This window comes from Sus scrofa, chromosome 6 (assembly GCF_054392235.1).
Source record: "Sus scrofa isolate SSC_HxYL_T2T_F1_AM1 chromosome 6, Sscrofa_HxYL_maternal_Yorkshire_Landrace_v2.0, whole genome shotgun sequence".
Classification (NCBI taxonomy): domain Eukaryota; kingdom Metazoa; phylum Chordata; class Mammalia; order Artiodactyla; family Suidae; genus Sus; species Sus scrofa.
The window spans coordinates 118,628,674-118,651,280 of NC_139388.1; the positions used below are offsets into that span (position 1 = coordinate 118,628,674).

A 22,607-nucleotide genomic window follows, 5' to 3' on the forward strand; every position below is an offset into this window, starting at 1 on the left:
GGGCTAGGAGCCTAGTCAGTGATCTACACCACAGCTCACAGCAATGCTGGATCTGTGACCCACTGAGCAAAGACAGAGATTGAACCCTTATCCTCATGGATACTAGTCAGATTCATTTCTGTTGCACCACAATGAGAACTCCCTCAAAGAATTCTTAGATATCTTACTTTGAAGGCTTTTTTGAGTATTTCCTCGGAGTGAAAGGACTTCAGAAATATGACACATTGTTATTCAGCTGGGACTTTTTTGTTTCTTTTTAATTTAATTTTTTTTTTGGATTATAGTTGATTCACAATGTTTTATTAGTTTCAGGTGTACATAAAAGTGAATCAGTCATACATATAAATATATCCATTCTTTTTCCTTATATAGATTGTTACAGACTATTGAGTAGATTTTCCTGTTCTATACAATAGATACTTGTTAATCATCTATTTCATATAGTAGTGTATATATGTTATTCCCACCCTCCCAATTCTTCCCTCCTCCTAATGGTTTCACCTATGGTAACCACAAGATTGGTTTTAAAATTATGAGTTTTATTCTGTTTTTAAAATAAGTTGTTTGTATCTTTTTTTATATTCCACATATAAGTGATATCATCTAATATTTGTCTTTCTCTGTCTTACTTCAGTCAGTATGATAATCTTCTAAGTCCATCCATGTTGCTGAGAATGGCATTATTTAATTTGTTTTTATGGCTGAATAATATTCCATTCCACATCTTCTTTATCCATTCCTCTGTCCATGGACATTTAGATTGCTTCCATGTCTTGGCTATTGTAAATAGTGCTGTAGTGAACATTGGGGTGCATGTATCTTTTTGAATTTGAGTTTTCTCTGGATGTATGCCCAGGAGTGGGATTCCTGGATCATGTGATGGTTCTGTATTTAGCTTTTTAAGGAACCCCCATACTGTCCTCCATAGTGGTTGCACCAATTTACATTCCCACCAAAACTGTAGAAGGGTTCTCTTTTTTCCACACCCTCTCCAGCATTAATTGTAGATTTTTGATGATGGTCGTTCTGACCAATGTGAGGTTATAACATATTGTATTCTGATTTCCATTTTTCTAATAATTGGTGATGTTGAACATGTTTTCATGTGTTTTTTGACCATTTATATGTCTTCAGATAAATAGATGTTTAGATCTTTTTCCCCATTTTTTTGATTGGGTTTTTTATGCTTGTAATATATAGCTCTATGAGATGCTTGTATATTTTGGAGGTTAACCCCTTGTTGGTTGCTTCATTTGCAAACATTTTCTCCCATTCTGTAGGTTAACATTTGGGGTTTTGTTTGTTTGTTTGTTCTGTTTTTCTATAGTTTCCTTTGCTGTGCTAAAGCTTTTGAGTTTAATTAGGTCCTTGATTTATTTTTGTTTTTATTGCTATTATCCTAGGAGGTTGATTAAGCAAGATATTTCTGTGATTTATGTCAAAGGTGCTCTGCCTATGTTTTCCTCTAGGAAAATGTCTGGCTTTATGTTTAGGTCTTTAATCCACTTTGAGTTTATTAGAGAGTGTTAGAGAATGTTCTAATTCCATTCTTTTATATGTATCTGTCCAATTTTCCCAGCACCACTTATTAAAGAGATTATCTTTCCTCTACTGTATATTTTTGTCTGCTCTATCATAGTTTAGGTGAACACAGGGTGCTTGGATTTTTTTTTTTGGGGGGGGAGCTTTCTATCCTGTTCCATTGATCTATATTTCTGCTTTTGTGCCAGTACCCTACTGTTTTGATAACTGTAGCTTTGTAGTAGAGCCTCAAGTCAGGAAGCCTGATTCCTCCAGTTCTGTTTTTCTCTTTCAATAACCTAAATAGACAAAATATGTATACCCTGATGAAAGAAATCAGAGATGACACAAAGAGATGGAAAGATATACCATGCTCTTGATTTGAAAGAATTAATATTGTGAAAACAACTATACTACCCAAGGCAGTCTACAGATTCAGCACATTCTTAGCATTCAGACTGACGGTTAGCTTCTGTTTGTCCTGGACTTCATAATATCATGGCCACTGAGTCAAAACAAGAAAGTTTCAGAGTTTCTACATCAAGTAACTTCTAAAACTGAATAATAAATTTATAGACCTCACCGAAGGATATGATCATCATCAGAAAATGGCCTGAATAAATTTATATAACATTTGTACAGTAGTTTAAATACAGTTTACCCTTCATTTTTCAAAAAGAAGAAAAAAACTCACATTCTTTTCCTGCACTCAGTAAAATCAGTTAAATATAAATATCAGTTTATTGAAATTATTTTCTAAGAACATATAGTTAAACATTATTCTCATCATATCATGCACACAATTGTGCATTAATAATTGAGTTGTAGGAAGTTCCCATTGTGGCTCAGTGGTAACAAGCCCAACTAGTATCCATGAGGATGTGGATTCAATCCCTGGCCTTGCTCAGTGTGTTAAGGATCTGGCATTGCCATGAGCTGTGGTGTAGGTCACAGATGTGATTTGGATCCTGCATTGTTGTAGCTGTGGCATAGGATGATAGCTGCAGCTCCAATTCAACCCCTAGCCTGAGTACTTCCATATGCCACAAGTGTGGCCCTAAAAAGCAAAAAACAACAAAAAAAATTTGTACATGCTATTCAAATGAACTTATTTCTAAGGAAGCATAAACCATAAAAGTCTTTTTTTCCCATTCACATAAACCAATAGGTACAATATACTGTTCTCTGGGAATGGCAGTTCATAGAGGAAGTTGTTAGCTCACAATATGGAATTGAAGGACATTTATTGCAGTTTGTGCTTAAACAAGAAAACCTAAGATAGTTAGCAGAATGTGCTGGTGAAACATCAGTATTGTACATTAGAGTAACTCAAAATCTTTAAGACTTGGCATGAAATAGCTTCTAAGCACACTGCAGTTGTAAGCTAACACACTGAAATCCATGTCTTACTCAGGTAAAATCAAAGGCAATCATATGACTAGGAGGGCATGAGACACATTCTGTCTATTAAGGAAGAGCCACAAGGAAAGAAATGTCTTTTTAGAAGATTTTATTTTGATATAAGATGGAATCTTACAGTCAGTAACTCAGTTTAAAAAGAAGTCAGTAATTACAAAAGGAATATCCCATCTGTCTGTTATTAAAATGTGACAGATACCATGATTCCTGGAAATGGCTTGTTTAGAGAAAGATTATTCAATTTTCTGGCTGAAATATGTTCATTTTTGAAGATTGTGTGGCTAAGATCAATTTACTGTACTTTGGCTTTTGACCAAAATACATCCATTAAACATTTTGTCATTTTAGTGTCCAAACTCTTCAGTTTCTAAAATCAATAAAGAGATAAGAGTGTATTAAAGAAATGTACATTTCTCTCAGCTCACAGATGGCGTACCTAAACACCTTCACTAAGTGTCCCAAAAGCAGTCATACAGAGTTGCCTCTTTGCAGTTTGGCATATCACCCAGTTATTTGTGGCCAGGAAAGAGTGATGCTTTTCTGTGCTACAGTAGAACTTATTTAACACAGAATAAACAGTGATATCAAACTCTCTGCAGTGAGCAAAGACAGAGGATAAAGTCTTTTCATCATTTCAATGAAAGAAAAAAAAACTTTCATTTGTCATTTTTTGAGTATTCTATATAGCAAAAGACAAAGATAAGATGAGATGAGAACAAATGATGAAGGATTAATGAACTCAAATATGAGCATAACTACAGAGCTCCTTGGTGGTTCAGTGGGTTAAAGATTTGGCATTGTCATTGCTATGGCTTGGGTCTCTGCTCTGGTGAGGGTTTGATCCCTGACCTGGAAACTTCTGCATGCCATGGGCACAGTCAAAAGAAGAAAAAAAAAAAAACTGTGAACCTAACTATATTTATCATTAAAGACTATTCTATCCTTTCATCTGTAGTTTAATTGTAGCTAAGCCAGGGACAGAAAAATTGCCTAGTAATAGCTAACAAGCGTATAGTGCTTATTATTTGCCAGGCATTACTAAGTGTGCTACCTATACATTTTCTTTTCAATTTTTGTCTCTATGAATAAAGTATTATTAGTATAAATATTTTATTTGTGATAAAATTCAGAGAGATTATTTGACTTTCTGAAGGTCATACATTTGGTACAGAGCAGAACTAGGATTTGAACACAAACACTCAAAATCCTAATACCTTGTCATAAAACCTCTAATACAACTGGAGTTGGTCACAAAATAATCTCAGTATTCCTATATTATACGATCATGGAGGCAATTTAGTCCAGTATATAAAAGTGATAATATCACAAGCAAGCAAGAAAATTGTGTCACTATTACATATTGACCATATGATACTATCATAAGCTTAGAGACAAGATCAGGAAATATAGTCAGGAGAGTGGGCACTATACAAAAATGAATCTGAGGTTCAGTGTAAAACAGAACACTCCTCTAAGTTCCTGCAGTGGCTCAGTGGGTTACAAACCTGACTGTTATCCATAAGGATATGGGTTTGATCCCTGGCCTCACTCAGTGGGTTGAGGATGTGGCGTTTCAGTGAACTATGGTGTAGGCCACAGACACAGCTGTGACTCATCCCCTAGCCTGGGAACTTCCATATGCCACAGATCACCCCCCCCCCATTAAAAATGAGAGAGAAAGAAGAGGAAAAAAAGAGAAAAAAAAAGAATAAAAAAGGAACACCCCTACTTGAGTTCTTATCAGGTTATGTCTTTTTACTAGAATCTTCACAGGATTCTGTATTTGGGGTTCCTGATATTACCCACAGTTGAAATTATTTATAAAAATATTTGTATAATAATGTTATTGTAAAACCAAAACTGGGTCCACTCACCTGTGTGCTTTAAAGTCAGTGTGTCAGTGACACTGGGTTGTAATGAAGGAAAGTGTAACATTTATTGAAAGTGCCAAGCAAAGGGTACTGGCAGCTAATAAACAAAAGATCTGAACTCCTGTGGCCTTCAGGAAAGGAGTTTTAAAGGGAATTTAAGGGAGAGAGTCAGAGTGCATGATCAACCATGCACAATTCTCTGCATGATGGTGAGATAACAGCGTGGTGTCACAGGGGTTAACCTTATCAGTCCCCAGACTCCAGCTGGTCTGGGGGTTACATTCCCCTATGGTCTTCATCCAGTTAACTTCTTCCATCTTTTGGGGGTTTTAGACTGTAAAATAGGAATGAGCATCATTGAAAAATGATTAAAGTATATTTTACCACCATTAAAAAACAATAGGGCAAAAAATAAATTTCATTTGATATCAATATCTTATAAAAATATTGTCAAAGTTTGAATCCATGGTATTGTAGGTTTCTTGGAAATATGCATATTTATTGCTGAGTCTGTTATGGTAAAATCAGAGGGTTCATCTTATTAAAGCAATCAATTTGAACTTTGAATTATTTAATCTCATGCTTTCTATGTTACTAATATTTATTTCAATTAATTTATTAATCAGTTAAGAAACATTTTTTAAAAAACACCAATAGTGGAAGTCTATTATTATTATTATTATTATTATTATTATTGTCATTATTGTCTTTTTAGGACCGCACCTGTGGAATATAGAGGTTCCCAGGCTAGGAGTCGAATCAGAACCATAGCTGCGGCCTGCACCACAGTTACAGCAATGCTGGATCTGAGCCAAGACTGCGACCTACACTGCAGCTCATGGCAATGCCGGATCCCCACCCCACCAATCAAGGCTACGCATCAAACCCGCATCCTCATGGATACTATTTGGGTTTGCTAACTGTTGAACCACAATGGGAACTCTCTCAATGATTTTTTTTTAACTAAATAGCTATACAAACTTGACAGGTAATGCTCTTGATCTTTGTCTAAGTTTATACATGCTTTAAATAAAATATGAATTTTAAAATAATCATATGTAAAATTTGAGCACAAATGGATATACACACCATAGAGGATTGCATTAAACACATCAATCCATATTAGTGTTAATACTCATAATACTACTAGTATTTTTTATAATTTTTCTGAGGCAGTATTATTTTAGAACTTCCCAATAGTATGCATTTGTACACTGACAAACAGAGGAATTAAGAGTTGAGGCCCTGGCATCAGCTTCCTGGGAACAAATATCAACTCTGCTACATATAATTGTGAGAACCTCACAAGTACTTCAACATTGTAGGCTTCAGTTTTCTCATTTATAATATAGAAAAAGAACAGTTATTACCTCTTAGTGGTGATTATCATGAATTACATATATCAAATGCCTGTAAAATTGCCTAGCATATATTTAGCTCAGAATTAATGTCAGGTATATTACTATTGCTCAAGTGCATAATATTTGACATCATACTGAAATTGCAGGCATCAATTTCAAAGCATTTTAGGTGGTTATTATGTGGTTATGTAGCAGTCTTCATGAGTCTTCAGAGGTTATCTAGTAGAACTATTTTCAAACCATTTACATGGTTAAGACAATAACAGCAATTTCAGAACAGAACTTTTAAATCTATTCAAAATCACAATGATTCCAAAGAGAGATAGAATTTTCATAATATGACATTCTCTATAAACCACTGTTATGAGCAAGATGCTCTAGATTTGTAGTGCTATCCTGAAGTATAGGATAAAAAGGGACCCTATAAGAATTAGCTCAAAATATTTCACGTTTTGTGTTTCCCTGAGGAAAACTAGAAAAGAATCATTCACCAAAATTATATCTTAAGTTTACCTCACACATTTATGAATTCTACCCTAAATATCAAATAAAGAAGTTATCAAATAATTATAAATATTGATTTAAGAACTATTTTGCACAACAAAAATATCCTGTTTTGGGAGGCAATAATCCAGATATGTTGGAAAAATAAAGTATGCATATGATTCAAAATCAACTTATTTTAAATTGATGTATTATATATAAAGAAAAAATAAAATGTTGGTGAAACAGTACTGTGTATTAAAATGTGACTAAATTTCTCCATGGTAATTTAGATTATGGTACATTGACAGGCTTGTGCCAGTGGCCCTTCACAATAGATGTACATTTTGAATTCATAATAAGTGGAACTGTACCTTCTTGTGAGAAAGATAATTTATATATAAATGCTAAAACGTATAAACTAAGTCCTTAAACAGTTTTCTAAAAAAATTTCAGGTATTATAATTCTTTTGGAATTAGTAAATATGCTACATTGATGATTTAATGATTTTAAAAAAAGAACATTCTAAGAAGAAGTTTAATCCTCATATCAAAATTCAACTTTGGGGGGCAACTCTCTCTTGTTAGACAGCATTCTTGATATGGTGTACATTGTGTGGAAATAAGGCCACTTTTAAGGTAGCTAGAATTTTTTGTTTTATATATGTCAGTGTTATTGGTAACAGTTTCAGATTTGAAAAAGTATTTCAATGGTAACCATAGAATTATTGTGTTTTTGTCTTCTGTCAGAGTATGAAGGAAGAGAACACTGAACAGTTCACCAATAATATTAAAACATAAATGTATTGCTGCAAAATATTTGTTATCAGTTCATGTATGGCAATTATAAAGAAATCTAAAGAAAGTAGAATGCAAAGAAATCAAATGGCTCTGATAATACTTTCTGGAAGAGAGGAAAGATTTTTCTCATTTATATGAACTGAAGAAATAACACTGGTAATCTCAAAGCCTTAATTCAAAACATAATTGTTCTATTTTAATCCAAATAAAACCCTGATAAAATATACCACAGGATAAATGTTTTTCTTCCTTACTTATTACTTCTATATTGTTCTTTTTTATTGCTTTAATTTGTTTTTCCTTAACAACTATGTTTTGGCTCACAAAGGTGTCATATAATTCAACAAAATAAAGTAAGTATAAAGCATAGATATTATTTTGAAAAAAGTTAATAAAAACATTAGAAAATGCTTCTCTAAGGATGCTGAGAAAACTCTTCTTTATGAAAATCCACAGAGAAAATTCCTTTCTGATTGAAGTATTAGCAATGGTAGCAGCAATCTTGTTATTGTGTTTTACACATGCCCTGGAAAACATAAATCTAAATGTGCATTCATGTCTAGTAGATACACAGAACTTTTGACATGGTACTTGGGTTCTATACTTACATTTGGTAAAATTTTGGAACCTTATCTCCCTAGAATTATTTTCTATTTAACTAAAGTTTTGATCCCCAAATCAGAAGGTTTTTTTTTTTTTCTTCTTTTTGCTAAGTCATATTCTTATGTGGAATTTAGGAATCTAATGGCCTAGCAAATTAAATGTAAAAAGAAAAAGAAAAGAAACCAAAAGTTGAAGAAGATTTGAATACAAAAATTTGGTTAATGTTTAAAAAAATCTTTTTGGTATATGTATAATGTATTATGGAAGTGTTGCTTTTGTGCATAAATGACAATGATTAATATAATTGTAACAGGTTGTATTATGTCCTTTTTTATATACTTGTCAGCAAGCTGAAATGTAAATTAATAATTTAGGAATGTCATCTGACCTTACAGACTTATGTTAGAAAGAATCTAGGAAATAGACAGGTTTTTTGAGTATCTAAAGGAATAGAGGCAAGGCATATCTTCCAAACACTGTTTCATATGAGAAATAACCTGATATATTCTTATATCAATATATAAGAATATAGTTGCAACATGTTCAGTTTATATGAACATTGGAATGTTGAATTATCATTAATTCATTTATTTACTTCCTTGATATATCATATTTCCACTAAGAAGGGAGCTGATGTGGGAGTAAAAAGTACCTTTCTAGCACTTATATTCATAAAAGCAAAAGAATCAAGAGGCAGTATTCCCAAGGTCTACATGATGTCATTTGATCATACATCTTAAGCATTCCATTAAAATGTATAAATATTTTTCTACTTAAAAATTAAGACATTTTTTAAGTAGAAATAAAAAAATGTATAATTTGAAAAAAATGAAATATCATTTATGAGACATGAAGAAACTGCCCACTCCTTTTTGAAGTGTCTCTAAGGAAGGAAATAGGTTAGAATTTCTCTCTCTACCACACAGGATTGAAGTAATTTAAAGAATAGTTCTATCTTCCCATAAAAGCAATAGCTATAAACCCTCACAGATTTAATTTAAAAAGTGGTCTTATATCTCTGTCATCAACTCTTGTTAAATTTTGTTCTCAAAATTAGAAACCTTCTAAACATTCAGTAAGGGTACTTGCATTCTCTCACATTTTATACAACACTTTCATATATTTTTTCTTATTTGGAACTTATTTTTTTATTGCTTACCACATTAAAAAAATGAGGATTGAGGATTGAATAAGTAACATATGTGGAGATAAATTTGTAATGGGTCTGATGAGCCAGGTACAGTAAATTGAGAGGTCAAGAATTAGGGGAGAGTACACACATATGGGGAAAGTGAAAATCCGAGGAATGAGAAAGAAATGAGAGTCATTGTTAGTGTTAGTGAAAGCTGTACATGGTATGCAATGAAGAAAATAAAGAATATGAAGAAGTGACTTTTAGATCGCTTGAGAAATCTTAGTGAAATTTCTTTTAGGAAAACTAGTGAAATTCTCTGATAATACAGAAAATGTTCAATTGCCCAGATTTGTTCTAATCTAAAATAGCATCAGAGCTGTTAACTAATCAGAATGTAACATTTCCATAATGACACTTTATAAGACACATTTTCCACCTTGCTTCTTCTGAAAATTAAATTACATACATTTAGCAATTTTCTAAGTGCTTTAAAAATATCTTTATTCTCTCATTTTGCTATTTGATGTTTTATTTTCCAAACTAGCACTTCCTACAAGAGAGAAATTAACAGGAAAGGCAAAGGAGGCTTAGAAATAAGATTTTTTTTTTAATTTTTAAGATTATTGACACCAGAATTCCCACTGTGGTTAAGACTCAGACAACAGTCGCTCAAGTCCCAACAGAGGCAAAGTTCAGTCCCCAGCCTGGTACAGTGGGTTAAAGGATCCTGCATGGCTACAGCTGCAAGGTAGATTGCAGCTGCAGCTTGGATTCAATCCCTGGCCCCGGAATTTCCATGTGACACAGGTGTGGCCATAAAAAAAAAAATCCTAAAAGTATTTCAAATATCTTCTCTGACCACAATGGCATGAAACTAGAAATCAACCACAGGAAAAGAAATGAGAAAAAAACTGACTACATGGAGACTAAACAACATGCTACTAAAAAACCAATGGGTCAATGAGGAAATCAAAAAGGAAATTAGAAAATACCTTGAGACAAATGGTAATGAAGACACAACCACTCAAAATCTATGGAGCCACAAAAGCAGTTCTTAGAGGGAAGTTAATAGCAATACAGGCCTTCTTCAAAAAAGAAGAAAAATCTCAAATTGACAACCTAATCCACCACCTAAATGAATTAGAAAAAGAAGAAAAAACAAAACCTAAAGTCAGCAGAGGAAGGAAATCATAGAAATCATAAAGATTTCCAGAAAGGAAATCAATAAAATAGAGATTCAAAAACAATAGAAAAAAATCAATAAAACCAAGAGCTGGTTCTTTGAAAAGGTAAACAAAATTGACAAATCTCTGGCCAGACTCACCAAGAAGAGGACAGAAAAAACCCAAATAAACAAAATCAGAAAAGAAAAAGAAATCATAATGGATACTGCAGAAATACAAAAAATCACAGGAGATTATTATGAACAATTATATGCCAACAGATTTGACTACTGAGAAGAAATGGACAACTTTCTAGAGACTTACAGCCTATCAAAATTGAATCAAGAAGAACTAGATCAACTGAACAGACCAATCACTAGAAATGAAATTGAATATGTCGTAATAACATTCCCTACAAATAAAAGTCCAGGACCAGATGGCTTCACAGGAGAATTCTACCAAACATACAAAGAGGAACTTATACCCTTCTTCCCTAAATTTTTCCCCAAGGTCAAAGAAGAAGGAACACTCCCAAAAACATTCTATGATGCCACTATCACCCTAATACCAAAACCTGACAAAGATACCACCGAAAAAGAAAACCGTAGGCCAATGTCTTTGATGAATATAGATGCACAAATTCTCAAGAAAAATTTTATCCAACAAAATCCAACAGCATATAAAAAAGATTGTACACCACAACCAGGTGGGATTCATCCCAGGTTCACAAGGATGGTTCAATTTAACACAATTCAATCAATGTCATATACCACATTAACCAAAAAAAAAAAAAAAAAAAGCCAAAAACCACATGATCATCTCAGTAAGTGTAGAGAAAGCATTTGACAAAGTCTGACATCCACTCATGATAAAAACTCTTACCAAAGTGGGTATAAAGGGAACATACCTTAACATAATTAAAGCCATTGATGACAAACCCACAGCAAATATAATACTCAATAGAGTAAAGCTGAAAGCCTTCCCACTAAAATCTGGAAAAAGACAAAGATGCCCACTCTCACCACTTTTATTCAACATAGTACTGGAAGTCCTAGCCACAGCAATCAGACAAACAAAAGAAATACAAGTTATCCAAATTGGAAGAGAAGAGTTAAAATTGTCACTGAATGCAGATGATAGGAAACTATATATAGAAAATCCTAAGGACTCAACCCAAAAACTACTCGAACTGATGAACAGATTTAGCAAAGTAGCAGGATATGAGATTAACATTCAGAAATCAGTCACATTTCTGTATACTAACAATGAAATATTATAAAAGGAATACAAAAATACAGTACCTTTTATAATTGCACCCCAAAAAATCAAATACCTGGGAATACACCTGACCAAGGATGTGAAAGACTTACCTGCTGAGAACTATAAAACTTTAGTCAAGGAAAATAAAGAAGACGTAGATAAATGAAAAGATATTCCATGCTCCTGGGTTGGAAAAATTTATATTATAAAAGTGGCCATACTACCCAAAGCAATCTATAGACTCAATGCAATCCCTATCAAATTACCCATGACAATCTTCACAGACCTATAACAAACAATCCAAAAATTTATATGGAACCACCAAAGACCCAGAATTGCCAAAGCAATCTTGATGAACAAAAACCAAGCAGGAGGCATAACTCTCCCAGATCCCAGGCAATATTACAAAGCCAGTCATCAAGACAGTGTGGCACTGGTACCAAAACCGACATACAGACCAATGGAAAAGAATAGAGACCCAGAAATAAACCCAGACTCCCATGGCCAATTAATCTTTGATAAAGGAGGCAAGAATATAACATGGGAAAAAGATGGTCTTTTCAGCAAGTGGTGTTGGGAAAACTGGATGTAAATCAATGAAACTAGAACACACTCTCACACCATGCACAAAAATAATCTCAAAATGGCCTAAAGACTTAAACGTAAGACAAGACACCATCCAACTCCTAGAAGAGAACATAGGCAAAACATTCTCTGACATCAACCTTACAAATATTTTCTCAGTTCAGTCTCCCAAGGCAACAGAAATAAAAGCTAAAATAAACCAATAGTACCTAATCAAACTGACAAACTTTTGCTTTTGAAACATTCTGGTGTTCCCTCCCTGTACTGGGCCGATGGCAGAGTGTTCCCTGTATCTGCTGCAAAGTAAAAAATTGTGCCAATGAGACCCTTTTTTCTCCTTTGGCTAGCCATACAAGGTATGCTGCTTCCCTGGTTCCCTACTTGATTGTTGGCTGGGATCACGAGGCATGTGCTCGTCTTGAGGATCCTTTGTGTTGTTTCAGAAACTATTAGCTTTACATTGTTTTTGCTCTTATAATAGTTCTTAAAAAAAAATCATTGTAGAAATACCCACTTGCCCAAATCTTTTCAGTGAAAAATTTGGGGAAGTCCTACCATAAAGTGTAAACTTCATTTTGTTTCCTATATGGACTTGAGACACTTACTAGGATTGTGGAGCCCTCAGAATTTCCAGCTGTCTAATTCCAAAATTCTCCAGTAGGAAGTTTCTTACTCTATATCCATGCTATTCAAACTGCTATTACTCAACAAGTCAAGATACTTATCTGGGGATGAAATTTAAGGCACTGCTTCCTTCCTTAGAAAGTATCATGTAAAATAATTTCCACTGAACTAACACATTTGATTTATGAGATAGTTGATTACATGTTGATGTTAGCTGCCATTTTATAAAATTTATACATATTTTATTGTAAAAATTTTGGTATTTCTGCTTAATTTTTTTTTTTTGGTCTTTTGTCTTTTTAGGGCCACACCCACAGTATATGGAGGTTCCCAGGCTAGGGGTCTAATTGGAGCTACAGCTGCTGACCTACACCACAGCTAACAGCAATGCTGGCTCCTTAACCCACTGAGTGAGGCCAAGGATTGAATCCATAAGGATCCAATCTGCAACCTCATGGTTACTAGTCAATTTGTTTCTGCTCTGCCACGATGGGAATTCCTCTGCTTAATTTTTAGATTCTCTCTCATTTTCTCTTCCTGTTCCTCTTATCCTTCATTTCCCTACCTCCCTGCCTCTTCCCTTTCTTCCTCTTTCTCTCCGAGTATAATTTCTGTTACTGTAGAGCAGAAAAATGTATAGTGTACATCTATTGTGCAAAGTTACCATAACCTCCTGGTTATAAATCTTCTATAAAAAAAGAATGTGAACAGAAGCACAATTATGAAACAAAAATAATTTCAGTTGGTTTCTCTTGTAACAGTAACCTCCCACTAGGAATGAGACTTATATTTGATCTTACATAAAAGTGGATGATAATGAAGTTTTATTTGCTATGTTACCTTCTAAATCTCAACTGTTATTAGTGTAGTAATATGCCAACTTTTCCTAGGTATTATATAGCTACTAATGCAATTTCAATAGAATATTGTATATTATGACTTCAGCATCAAGTTTAATATTATGTTGCTTGTTCACTCACGGTGAATTAGAAATGAGAAAAGCTTCAAGAAAATTGAATCTAGATTAGCATTTCAAGCTTCAGGTAGTTTCTCTTTTAAGGTAGCATGGAGAAATATTCTTCCCTTTCACTTCCCTCTATGTCTTCTTTCCCTATCAAGGTTTATCATTTTGCTTTGCTGATATATCCTTTTGCTATTAAACTTAAGTTCATAGACAAAAGAAATACTATTTTTTCACCTTCTTGCTCTATGTACATCATGTTTCTGAAGTTACTTACAGCTCAAGCAGCCTGAAGAAAAATAACATTTTTAGTAAGAAAAATAGGTTTCAGAATAAATCCAAGATACCAATGCAAATTAAATGAAAATTGGAAGAGCTAGATTTTTTTCACATGAATAGGTATTTTCTTACAAAATAAATACTGGATTGCTTGAGTGGAAAAACCACTGATTGGCAAAAGACAGGAGAAAGTCTGTCCTATTTTACATATAAATGAAACAGTGATTTTAAAATATGTGTATCGAAGTTACAGAAATAATTGGAACCCAGAAAGAAACCTCTAGCCCCTCCCACCAAAAAATCTTCCAATTTAATTAATGAGTATGTTTTTCTAGGTATTTGCAGAAACATTTAAAAAATAAATTTAAGCCTCATTGAAAATATGCATGATCTAAACAGAAGTTAAAGCTTTATCTTCAAAAAAGGAATAATCTTTAAAAAAAAGTAATATGATTAATATTTTCACTATTTAAATTATATAAAGGGTAATACACCAAAGAGATGTATTTCATTGTAACTTTCTGTAGAAGTTTTCTATTTTTAGAGAAATATAATTTCACATATTTGACATTTAATATAAAATAATATTAGCATTTGAAAATATATTACACATAAGGATAAACATTAGAATTCCTCATCTTATAGGCTATATTGATATATCTCAAATAGGCATTTTATTTAAAAATGTATAATCTAGCAATCTGGTTTTGATTGTCATAATTCATTTTTAAGAAGATTGTTAATTTTTTGTCATTTATTACTAAAATATTTCTGAGTCCTAGTAGCTCTTTTTTATTAACTTAACTTTAAACATATTTTTAATTTGAAGCCTATGCTAGCTCAATTTCAATTAGATTGTCCTCAAGTAAAATTTCAGGAAGCTCATGAATTTCAAAATTGATATTTTTCAGAAAGAAAATGTCCTTTGGAATTTTAATAAAATTGAGTGGTAACATTTATAGTAGCTACTGATGAATGATAACAATATTGGTAGATAGAGAGATAAGACAAAAGATAACTCCTCTATATTTTTATTTTTAAGATTGAATTATTTTGATACTTCCTAATTTCAAGGAGAAACATTCAGTTATTTAAAATACCTAAAGAAATCTCTAGATAATTAAATAAAGCATTTAATTGAATATGTATATCATCAGTTTCTCATCTCCTCACCCAAGTGGACCAAAAATTATGGTTTAAACAAGTTTATTACTAAGTATGCTTTCTATTTCTTATCTCTTCTAAAGTAATAACTTGCAGAGATTAGGAGAGGTGGGAGGCAAGATCCAGTTGAAGCCTTTACTGAGAGTTTTGAAGTTGCACTGATATTCAGTAACTTGAATATCAAGAATAGCAATGCAGAAAATGTAATCTAGAAGACAGTCTTCTCTGTTCCTTTTGAGCATTTCAGTCACAGCATTTTCAAATTTTACTCCTTTTTCATAGCTAGCCCCTTCATATCAGCAAAAATGTTGGGTCCCCATCTGCAGAAAATTAATATAATATGTATGATTTCCTTTAAGTTTCATTGACCCCACCTTTAACTCTGTTTCACTTCCTTTATATTTACTATATTTGCTTTAAATTCAGAAGAATCTGTCCTCAGGTTCAAGGTTATTATATCCTGCTGTACTCTTGTTACCCCTACTCCCTTCTTTCATTTGAATTCCTTTTTTTTTTTTTTTTTTTTTGCCCTTTCTTGGGCCGTCCCACAGCATGTGGAGGTTCCCAGTCTAAGGGTCGAATCGGAGCTGTAGCCACTGGCCTACACCAGAGCCAGAGCAACACGGGATCCCAGCTGCATCTGCGACCTACACCACAGCTCAAGGCAATGCCGGATCCTTAACCCACTGAGCAAGGCCAACCTCATGGTTCCTAGTCAGATTTGTTAACTACTGCTCCACGATGAGAACTCCCATTTGAATTCTTTTAAAAATCTTACTAGGTCAGAGAGAGAGAGTGTGTGTGTGTGTGTGTGTGTGTGTGTGTATTTAACTCTGTTTCATCCCCAATGCCTAAATTAATATCAGTGTCTACATCAGTATGTATACTATATCTATATATTAGGTGCTCTATAATTATTTCTCTCTTTTCCTCTCTCCCACTTTATTATAGCCCTTATCAGTTTTTTCACTCTTCTTCATACAATCTCAATTTTTCCTCATGCTTCTCTTTTTCAGTATCATCTTTTCATCTCTCTTTCTTATCATCCTCTTCTCGTTCCTTCATTTTGCTCACGTATTTTGTTTGTTTTTTTTAATTTTATGGCCTCACCCTTGGCATATGGAGGTTCCTGGGCCAGGGATTGAATCCGAACCACAGCTGCAACCCAGGCTGCAGCTGCAGCAATGCTGGATCCTTTAATCCACTGTGCCAGGCCAGGTATTGAAACTGTGCCTCTGCAGTGACCTCAGCCACTGGGGTCAGATTCTTAACCCACTGTACCACAGTGAGAATTCCTCAAACATTTGAGGTTTTTTGTTTATTTTTTAATTGTCAGTGATCTAATCTCCAAATCAGTGGCCTCTTCACATTCCTGCTGCCTTTTTTTCTCTGCATAAAAATTAAACAATTTGCTTTTTAATTTTTAAAATCCTTAACCTATAAACTACTGTTCTCTCTTTTCTCTTCTTCTGCTTCTCATATTGTTGTGTCTCCTTATCCTCATTGATTTCCATTCTCCTATTAATCAAATGCTCCCTAAGGTTCTCCCCTAAACCTAGTTTATTCTACTTAGGGGTGTTTTTTTCTTCTGAAATTTCATCTACTTTCATAGCTTCCAGTATTTTAGAAATAGGTAGTACAATGTATTGCACTGAAGCCTATACTAAGTGGGTGTCTTTATCATTTCATATAATGTCCTTGCAATTTTACATCAGGAGATGCTAATTTTCACATTTTAAAATAAAGGATATATTAATGCCACATGGTTAGATAAAATGAGCTAAAAACAATCAAAGTCAGTGTATCTGATCCCAAAACATTTTAGTTACATCACACTGCCTCCTCCTTCCAGGTAGCAGTTTATTCTGTTTATTCTGTGTGTGTGTGTCTGTGTGAATTTTTGCCTTTAAGGTACATATTGTATCTATATATCTCTATCTCTATATCTATCTGCCTTTAAAATGTGTAGAAATAGGAATACTTTGGCTCCAAGGGAGAAGTCTATCAGATGGGATAAGTTAGGAACTTTGTAGGAAAGGAGTGTTTACAGATTTTTTGATCATGGGATCTAATTGGGAAAGAGGCATAGGGATAAAAGATAGTTACATATGTGGAAGTCATAAAAAATGGCCCTCTTTAGATAATATTGGTGACAGCTACATTAAGGACTCCCCAAAATACCAAATAGGGTTAAATGTGTTGAAATTTCTGGGTAGTTGTTTCACATTCAGTAATCATTCTGGAAAGAAATTTGCCATGCATTTGTCTGTCAGAAGTGAATTTAAGTGTAGCACCTTAATAAAAATTTGGACACCATATAAATTCAAAACTATACCCATAAGGGCTGATGACATACTGTCCTCAAGTCAAGAGAACAAAAATACTGAATTATGAATCTAAGCATTTTCAGTTATCTGAAGTCTTTCATTAAATAATTTATTTTTGGAAAATAGATAAGTTTTCTTGGACAACAAATATATCAGAGCATCTAAAGCAGAGTAAATTGAATGGGATAGACTGAAAAAATAAGTCACCCTCAAGCAAAATGTTCATACTATTTATAATTTGACTTGGAAAACATCCTATATTTGTATAAAATAAAATGCAGTTATGAGTGGAGCTAAATGTTTGTTTATCTCATCCTATGAATGTATCTTAAAATAACCAATGCTGGTTCTCAGATTTGAAAGAATCTTCACAAAAAATAACAAAAGAAAAAATGAACTTGAAGAGAAAAGGTTTTTTTTTTTTTAATGCCTTCAGTAAAGAAGGCTATTTCAAATGCTTATTTTGACTATATTATGGAGCTAAATAGCCAATATTGCAAGGAGAAAGTTCAATGTAATGAAAAGCACACAAGAAATCAATCATCTAAATAACTGTTAAGTTTTCTGATATCTCAAAATCCTTGTGGATCTCACTGTAGAGCTACCATGCTAAAATACTAATGTGAGTTTTCCTATCAAGTGCAGAAAGAAAAGGTGCAAGATTATTTCGGTCCTTCACACATCTGACAACACTTTAATCAGGACACCAAAGCAAATGTAGAACTGTTTCCATTTTTAGTTTCACAACTCATTTGTTAGTGTTGCAAAAGAACAGAGTGTTATATGATAACCACTTGATGTTTATTTTAGGTGTGCATTATTCTTTATATGGAAGTTTCCTGATGTAAAAGCCTAGTTATTCTTTATTCTACCATCTGGTTGGTGGTGCCTCAATGGAAATTTCCTATAACCTGTCTTGAAGTCAGAAATATTGTTTCAAAAAGTTTTCTGTAGTTCAATATCTAAAGATGTTTTTAAATGTTTATTTTGGATACCTATATATCTAATAAATTCAGGGACACCATCAAAGCCTTTAAAATTCAGTACAAAGAGAGAAAAATAATTTTCCTCTTATTTGCTTGTAAGATTTGGAGTAAGAATATATAATAGCCAAATATTGGGCCATATGCCTTAGAGAACTAAGGGACAAATATATTCTGAATGGTGGTGAATGCTTCTCTCTCCTACTGGTAAAATCCATTATCAGTTGTCTCTATGTTAGCACATCTCTATAACATGTGGCCACTGTTAAATCTTATTTACTGTATTTTTAAATAAAAATTGTATATATTCAAGGTGTACAGAATGTTTTGATAGACATGCATAGCGAAATATTACTACAGTCATGCTAGTGAATTATCTATTTCCTCACATAGTTACCATTTTCTTGGTATGGTGACAGCACCTGAGATATACTCTCAGCAAATGCCCAGTATATGATACAGTGCCATTAACTGTACTCACCTGACTTACTTTAGATCTCTAGCATTCATCCTGAATAACCGCAACTTTATGCCCTTTGACCAACATCTCTCCATTTTCCCCACCTCCTCACCTCCTTTGGGTATATATACAGAAGAGGGATTACTGGATCATATGTTAGTGCTGTTTTTAGTTTTTTCGAGATTCCTCCATACCATTTTTCATAGTGATTGCACTAATTTATATGCACGTTTTACCTTTTTCTGCATCCTCACTGTCACTTGTTATGATTTGCTTCCTTTGATAATAGCCATGCTAATACATATGAGGTGATATCTCATTGGGATTTCGATTTGCATTTTCCTGAAGGCTAGTAGTGTTGAGCACCTTTCATTGAAAACATCTTTAAGATACTATTTTTTCTTGGGTTCTATGCAAGGGATTTTTGAAGGCTGAAGATTTTTTCAGAACTAAACAGTGATCCTTACCTTGTGATATTTATGAAATTAGATGGAAAGATAAAGTTCTCTCTGTGTACACTTTCCTGAGAAGTTTAAAATATTTTATTTGACCACAAAGAGCACACTATAATGAGAGCATACTGGGTTACATGGTACAGTCTATACAGAGAGGTGACAGAAAGTAGGATTCCTTTCTATCCAATACTAATCAAGCCATGAATCGTCGTCTTAAGCCATGGTCATCATTCCTGTGCTCCTTTGTTTATTTGTTTGTTTTTAGGCAGGATACAGATTCTAAATAAAACAAAAACTATCATAGCAAGTGGAATATCTAGAACAAACTCTCATTGGATAAAATGAGTACAAAGGATAAAATATTTTGACTGAAATTAAGTTAGCATATTGACAGTCTAAAATTCACTCTAGAAAAGCAAAGTCAAATGTTAGTATTTTGTTACTCATACTCTGTTTTAACCAGTGTCTGTGTAGGTTTTCAGTGCATATGGTTTTGGCTGGAAAATGAAAGGGAATTAAGGTCAAATAAAATTATTAATAGTCCTTGTTATCAGTTACATATATTTGGAAATTATAAGGAAAATCACAAGTCATCTCATAACCATAATACAAAATCATCATAATCATTATCATCATCTAATAATTTAACGTTTAACAAGAAGTCTGCCAAATCTTTATAAATGATAATTTTCCTGAAGTAGAGTCCTAAATAAACCAGAGTTGGAGTTCCTGTTGTAGCTCAGCAGGTTAAAAACTGAATGTGGTGTCCATGGGGATGTGGGTTTGATCCCTGGTCTTGCTCAGTGGGTTAAGGATCCAGCATTGCTGTGGCTGTGGGGTAGGCTAGTAGCTGCAGCTCCGATTTGACCCCTAGCCCGGGAACTTCCATTCGTCAGTCACAGGTGCGACTGTAAAAAAAAAAGAAAAAAGAAATAAAAATTAAAATAAACCAAAGTTCCTGAGACCTGTAGGAAATGAAATAAAGCGAAGATCAATCTGATTTAAGAACGTCATAGATTCATTCATCACCATTAGAACAGTAAACATGAAGTTTTAAATCTAATTAGTTGAATGAAACATTGTAAAGACTTGACAATGTCCTTGTTATAACATCTTCTCTAAAAGGCATGAGAGGCCTTAAAAGGGCAGAGAGCGCTAGGTCCTTCCTCCCTCCGTCTGTCATTCCCCAGGCCTGCAAGAGCTTCTCACCTCCGCGGCCTCTGCCCCACCGCCACGTACCGCTTCCTAGATGAAACACTCCTGCTGTCCGGCGCCTGGCCCGAAGCCCTGGGGTTGGCAGCCGCAGGCTTGGCAGCTCGCAGACTCGCCCACGCTGCTGGGCCTGGGCCCCCGTGGGCAGCCCGCCGCGGCCACCACCCCATAGCCAGGGTTCCGGCCGCACTTGCAGCGACACTACAACCAGGCGGCGGCCGACCACGAGGAAGACCTCAACTTCTTCAAGATGATGGAGGGCTTTGACTGCAGCGCCATCATCGTGGAGGACAAGCTGGTGGAGGGCCTCAAGACCCGTGAGGGGGAGGAGCAGAAGCAGAACCGAGTGCGTGGCATCCTGCGGATCATCAAGCCCTGCAACCATGTGCTGAGGCTGTCCTTCCCCATCCCGGGTGATGACGGATTCTGGGAGGCTATGGAGGGCTACAGGGCCAGCACAGCCAGCACCAGACGCCCTGCAAGGGAAGTATCTGTTACAGCACTGATGTGAGTGTAGATGAAGTGAAAGCTCTGGCGTCTCTGATGACATCTAAGTGTGCAGTGGTCGATGTGCCATTTGGGGGTGCCAAAGCTGGTGTTAAGATCAACCCCAGAAACTATACCGATAATGAATTGGGAAAGACCTCAAGGAGGTTCACCATGAAGCTGGCAAAGAAAGGTTTTATTGGTCCTGGCATTGATGTGCCTGCCCCAGATGTGAGCACAGGCGAGCGAGAGATGTCCTGGATTGCTGACACATATGCCAGCACCATAGGGCACTATAGTATTAATGCCCATGCCTGCATTACTGGTAAGCCCATCAGTCAGGGTGGAATCCATGGATGCATCTCAGCTACTGGTCAGGGAATTTTCCATGGGACTGAAAACTTCATCAGTGGAGCTTCTTACATTTTAGGGATGACACCAGGTTTTGGAGATAAAACATTTATTGTTCAGGGATTTCGTAATGTGGGGCTGTACTCAGTAAGGTATTTATATCGTTTTGGTGCTGAATGTGTTGGTGGTTGGTGAATCTGATGGGAGCATATGGAATCTAGATGGTATTGATCCAAAGGAACTGGAAGACTTCAGATTGCAACATGGGACACTCCTGGGCTTCCCCAAAGCAAAGATCTATGAAGGGAACATCTTGGAGGCCGACTGTGACATATTGATTCCTGCTGCCAGTGAGAAGAAGTTGACCAAGTCCAATGCACCTGGAGTCAAAGCCAAGATCATTGCTGAAGGAGCCAGAAGGACCAACAACTCCAGAAGGACCAACAACTCCAGAAGGACCAACAACTCCAGAAGCTGATAAGATTTTCCTGGAGAGGAACTTTATGGCTATTCTCTACTTGAATGCTGGAGGAGTGACAATATCTTACTGTGAGTGGCTGAAGAATCTAAATCATGTCAGCTATGGCCATTTGACCTTCAAATATGAAAGGGATTCTAATTACCACTTGCTCCTGTCTGTTCAGGAGAGTTTGGAAAGCACAGTGGAACTATTCCCATTGTGTTCGCAGCAGAGTTCCAAAACAGGATATCGGGTGCCTCTGAAAAAGCCATTGTGCACTCTGACTTAGCTTACACTATGAAACTTTCTGCCAGGCAAATCATGCACACGGCCATGAAGTATAACCTGGGATTGGACCAGAGAACAGCTGCCTATGTCAATACCATTGAGAAAGTCTTCAAGGTGTACAGTGAAGCTGGTGTGACCTTCACATAGATGTGTTGAGGCTGATTTCTTCACTACCCTCTTCACCTCTTCATCTGTAGAACTGTCACAAGTTTACATGTGACCTCAGAAATCTTTCTCTCTCCTGACTTTATAGATAATGGACACCATTCTCAACAAGTCAATTCAAATCAGCCCCTTAAGAAAAAAATTAATCTTAGGGAATCACTTATAAGCTAATAAGTGTGGTAGTAGAAAT

At 34.9% G+C, this 22,607-nt stretch overlaps 1 pseudogene; it reads left to right on the forward strand.

Annotated features, from left to right (window-relative positions):
- Window positions 1-18,718: 18,718 nt before the first annotated feature.
- LOC110261396 (glutamate dehydrogenase 1, mitochondrial-like) lies at window positions 18,719-22,399 on the forward strand (annotated as a pseudogene).
- Window positions 22,400-22,607: the final 208 nt, after the last annotated feature.